The sequence below is a fragment of the Austrofundulus limnaeus genome, unplaced genomic scaffold, assembly GCF_001266775.1.
Source record: "Austrofundulus limnaeus strain Quisiro unplaced genomic scaffold, Austrofundulus_limnaeus-1.0 Scaffold24, whole genome shotgun sequence".
In the NCBI taxonomy this organism is placed as follows: Eukaryota; Metazoa; Chordata; class Actinopteri; order Cyprinodontiformes; family Rivulidae; genus Austrofundulus; species Austrofundulus limnaeus.
The window spans coordinates 233,727-239,311 of record NW_013952426.1 but is presented as its reverse complement, the minus strand read 5'-3'; the positions used below and the strand labels follow the sequence as shown (position 1 = coordinate 239,311).

The 5,585-nt window shown below is 39.6% G+C and overlaps 1 protein-coding gene across 1 annotated transcript in view; it reads left to right on the top strand.

Moving 5' to 3' along the window:
* The first annotated feature begins 4,682 nt into the window (after positions 1 to 4,682).
* Positions 4,683 to 5,585, top strand: part of map4l (microtubule associated protein 4 like) — a 105,681-nt gene continuing 104,778 nt past the window's right edge. Inside the window, exon 1 of the mRNA XM_014004445.1 lies at positions 4,683 to 4,903. The gene's annotated coding sequence lies outside the window, so the exon portion shown is untranslated. The remainder of the gene's footprint in view (positions 4,904 to 5,585) is intronic.

The window sequence follows — 5,585 nt, the reverse complement described above, 5'->3', positions numbered from 1 at the left end:
TTTCACAGAAAATGTTTCTCTGTTTTGTTTCAAAATTAATTATAAAATAGTTCCTTTATTGTCAAAATTTTATGGACTAAAAAATGTTGTACACTGTGTACTGTAGAAAATGTTTAAAATATATAAATATTTGCATCAACAGCATATAAATAGGAAAACTTTTATCTATAGTCTTTAGCTACCTGTAGCTCTCTCCATGAAATGCTTTGGAATAAGTTACCTGTTTTGTAACAAAAGATATGAACGGCGTTTTCTTTAATGTGGTGCTGTTTTTCATGCATGTGAAGCTGCAGTCAGAGAYGTTCAACACAGATTAAAGTTAAGGGTCATATAAAGTCCAAGTAAAACTCTGGACTGAGGCTTTATCAACCACGTCTAATACGTCTCCTCAAGCCACATCCTTCCTGGCGTTGTTCCTGCTGCCTGTTTCCTCACTGCTTTCCCCATCTTCTCTTTCCCACTTGTCTACAACTTACCCCCGTAAAACCCAGACACCCACTGTGAACCCCCTCCCTCTCCCCAAAAAACTTCCTCCAACCTTAAAAACTCTCATTTCTTAATCTGTCTCTCCCAAAAGCTGAATCCTTGAGTGATGCCAATGATCAGACAGCTTAGCTCCRCCCACTGAGAAATTCAAGATAATCCAATATTAAAATCAAAAGGAACATTTTTTTGAAGTGATCAATAGATGAATWCAAGGCTGCCGTGTTTGGAAAAGGGAATTAATGTGTGAGACAGTGYTGACATGTCCATTAGTGTGTCAATCCCAGAATTAAGCCTCAGCACTGCAGGGGTTGACGTCTTATTTGGGTCATCAGATGGTTAAAGAGTAAAAAGACTAATATCAGCTCCAGCWGCTGCTCTGTTTGCCTGCATCCCACACACAAAGAAACCTGTTATTTTATGTGGACCGCAAGAGCTTCAAAGATGTATTAACGTCTTAAAATAAGTGCATTCTKCTTTAAAGCCAGCCTTAACCATAAACTACATCTCCCATAATGCATGCTAATTRTTTTAAATGATGGCATCTGGGTTCAAAATTGGACTGCAAAGTTTGCAGTATAAAAGTTCAATTTCACTGCGTTTTCCTCAGCTACTTTTGCAGCAGTTGTACTGGGAAGTGGGAATTTCCCACTTACAAGTTGTAAATTTAAACTAGAACACCCCTCCAGTGGGGATTCCCTGTTGGGAAGTGGGAGATTTCAGAATTCAAGATGGCGGCTATACTCACCACAACTCACCAAGTAAAAATCTCCTACGTTTTACTTTTAATAATATTTCTGTATTGTTTATCCAGCTGAGTTTGCCATACACATAACTTTCAGCGTTTGGAAGACGTTAAAATGCTGTTTCTGTACTGGAAATACCACGTAGAGCTCAGTTATTGCTTATCAGCTTTGCTCAGCTGTAGTGATGAGACGAGTAACGTAACGTTTCATGTTTGGTTGAAGTTAAACACAAGACGTTGAAGTTAACCCATTGCAAATGACCAAACAAAAGGAACTCATGAGCYGAAATTTAGTGTGGTAGTAGCTAAGAGTTGCCCTCAAAATGTAGCCTGAGTGCTATCACATCTCACAAACAAACAAWCAAATGGTTGAGGTCAGTATGCTTGGAGTTAATGAAGTTTTGACTGACCCACGGGTCTAAAAAGTGCTGTTGGTTCTAAATGTTGATCCAACAATAATGTGTAAAACTTGAACTATAAAAGCAGATAAGTTGTATYGTTCAGTTTGATGGGACACTATTTCAGGAGAGTGTAAGAAGTAATAAAGTGAGACGGGGGGCGGGGTGGTGATACAGCAAAAGCAGATTGTGCAGCAGAATGAGTGTTGATTTGACAGAAACAGAGATGCTGATGATGAAAAAAGAGAAAGAGAGAGACATCATCAAGGCTGGCAGGAGCATTACATAATCTCTGTCAGTCTAGGAGAGGAGAAGAGAAGGAGGGAGGATGAACCGAGAGGAGGACAGACTGTGACGCAGGTTTTCAATGAAAAGAAACCAGCTCTAAATGCAGCCACACACCGCAGAGCAGATTCAGCAGGTGCCAATAAACTCCTGTTTGCTTTAGTAATTTTTAATCTGAGAAGTTATTTTATTTAYTGAGGGCACTTAGGTCAGAAGAATTAATCTCGAAATCTGACAAGCTGCATTCAGCTGAAACAAGAACCTGTGAGATTACCAGTCAGTTCCAGCTGATAGGCAACAGTTTGAAGGGGTTAACACAATGAATCACAAAGACAGGCGTCTGCTTTAGTGCTTGTTTACTGTACACAGTATGGGGCTTTTTTTCAGAGATTATAGATAATCCCAAATCAAATGGGGGCCGTAATCCTTGATAATCCTATAGAAACCTCTGCCTCCACAGCAGCCAGCAGTCCTCCAGTCACAGGGCCACCTATCCATCATTCACCAAATGAAGAATCAAACTGACAGGAGTCAAGTCTCCTGAAATGAACAATAATCTAACCTTTGGAGGACTTTTGAGATTTTATTTGTTTTTTTGCAACTTCCATCCTCACGTCCTATCATTTTTGAACACAGAGGAAGTTGCTGCACTCAKTCTGGGTCACGTGGTGCAGAATGTGGTCAGCATGTGATGCCTCATGGACTCAGATTAATTTCAGCACCATCTTCGATGGGTAGTCAGGTCATCTTTGAAGTGATGTTTTTTCAAATATAATTAATACAAAAAGTAAGGAAATTAGTGTTTGGTAGATTTTTTTTTGTGTATTTTATTTTAACAATGCTTCTTGGCAATAAAACTTATACAGTTGAAGAGCCTGTTAATTTCCCTTTTAATGGTGCCACATTTGTAAGGAACATGCATCTGTGGGTTGAGCAGTAGTGCGGAGTATTTGGGTTGCACACATGAAAAATTTGCCAAATCTTCTCTAACAGTGCCGTACTTATTTTGTTGTTCATCTTGACTTTTTGTTTTGAGCTTCTGTTCTTTGTTATAACAAAGGAATAATCTACCCAAAACAAATTTCCTTAATAATTTTGTTACCTGTTAGTACTTTGTCAGCTGTGACATCTGTCATTGAGCATGGATTGGTTGCAGTAGTCCCGTCTCATTCATCTAAACAAATGAGGCCATTTTCCTGACTAAAAAATAAAAATACACTTCAAATGATCGATTTCAGGTGTTGTTAAAATACACCTCACAATATATACAGTATGTATAAAATTTACATTTACTTTCGGTTAGTCATTTGAAGGTTAAAGAAAAGTGTCTTGTTAAACTGTCACACATGACACAGCATGTCAGCCAGTTGGTAGGGTGTGGAGACAGGACTTTTATTTTGAAGGTACTGCCACATGGACCTGGTGCACAGACCCTGGATCCAAAATACACAACAGTAGTTGTTTTCCTGCTTTGGCACACCTGAATTAAATAAATGAGTGATTGACAGGCTGACCTTAAAGACCTGCTGAAGAGCAGTGAAACAACTAAAATGTGCAGGATAGCGATCCTCGAGGACCAGGACTGAGAACCATTGGGCTAAGCATTAAAGTCTGGTGGAAGACCTCAACCTCTTTCTCCACATTTAACAAATTTTATTGCATTTGCATAAAATTAGGCACTGCATGCTCAAATGTGGTTGTATTTATCAATCACTGTACAACTCTTTTGGTTCTTTGCATCTGCTTGTCATTGACTGTTACTGAGCAAACCTTTTTTTATTTTATTTTATGTTGTGATAGTGACATGCAATTTTGCAGCATGTCAGAATGACTGAAGAGCACAGCTGAAACATACATATAAACACYGTTTAGACTGAGTGTATTAAAAAACAGAAGTGGGCAAGACCCCATAGACCAGTGGTTCCCAAACTTTTTGTCTTCTGACCCACAAAATATCCATGACAAAACCTTGTGACCCCAAATATTACTGGTCTGAGTACACAAACGTCGTTAATAACCCTAAAAACACAGGATTTTTGACAATCTAAACAGCTTGTACACAAATACAAGTACTTATTTTTACTTATTTAGTGTTTTTGTAATAATTATGGAGAAAATATTACATCAGCAATTATTTTATTACCCTTTAAATTGATTTCTGGAGATTATCCAAGGTGCTTCATGACCCATAATTGGGTCCCAAGTCCAGCTATTTTGTGTGATAAACATTTGTATCAGGTCAACTAAACATGGGCATAGTAACAATATTTTTATACACATTTATCCATTTTAAAAACACTAACCTCACTCCTTTATAATAAGTAAGGCAAAAATGTAATTAATTCAGAAAATCTTTTCAGGACCCCACCTTGATGTTTCGGGACCCCACTTTGGGTCCCGACCCCAACTTTGGGAAACACTGCCATAGACCACAATGCATTGTAAAGTACTCACCATGAGCATGAGAAATAGTAACTGTATAAAGGTCTATTCTTTATGACTAATGTTATGGCTGAAGAGGTATAATTATTTGAAGCAACATCAACCAAAAAACATTTCTCCTAGATTATTTTACTAGGATTATTTTACTGAACAGTTATTTGTACAACGATAATAAATGATTTTTAATAAATATTTTCTTGTCCCTCCCCCTTCAAATATTTAGGATAATACGTTTTCTTACTTTATATTACATATTTTGCACCCTCGTTAAGATTCACATCAAACCCACCGCACCGTCCTTTTGACGGAGGTTTCTTGAACGCATCAGCTGCCTCTGCTGCCTGCAGGTTCAGAGAACTCCATTCTTGTTGCTCCCGGCTCCTGATTGGCTGAGCCGCTCGGAAAAGGGGCGTGCCCGTGTTCCTGGCACCAGTCTGCTCTGGAAGCAGCGAAAGGTGGAGAGATTTTCCCCATCACACACACACACTTGTCCTACATACACACGCCGAGACATACACACTACGCGAGAGAAACGGGACCCGTACGAACGGTGAGTGGCGATTTTTTTTCCCCCACGATTTCATCCAGCTTTGAGACGTGTCGTCGCGCGACTGTCGATGTTTTTCCTGTGGTCTCGCGCTGCGCCATCCTCTCTTTGGTGCCTTCTACAGATGAGAGGATGACACAGTCAAAGCGTGATTAAGGTCTCGCGATGCAAGTGGCATGATAAATATGGGCCTATGTTTAGCTTGTTATGTGGGGGTTCAGATTTGTTGTTGTTCTCATAATGTAAGAAGATAGTGGGCGTGTGAGAGGGAGGAGGGGGTGGTGGGGGGTCTGTGTCTCATGCAGAGGTCCGTGGATTCGTGTCTCTTTGTTATGGTGGTGGTGCCGCAGTCAGGATGGTACATCCCTCCCYACAGGAGGAAAAAACATCCACCTAATTTTAGGACCAACATGAGTTCTCATCTGTTTGTTGCATGATGCATGTAATATTTTCCTGCATTTATCTCTGTTCTTCCTGTATGTGACCAGCTGTAGATAAATTAGTGATCTAAGTGTTTCCTGTGTAAACAGATAATTGAACCCTGTATATAAAGTTTTTTCTTTTTGTTTTTTCTAATGTTACAACAGTAACAAGAAGAGCCTGGTGTTCTATAGAGAGGAAGCAGGCCCATTATACAGTAATACCCCCATCCCCACTGTACACACACACACACACACACACACAC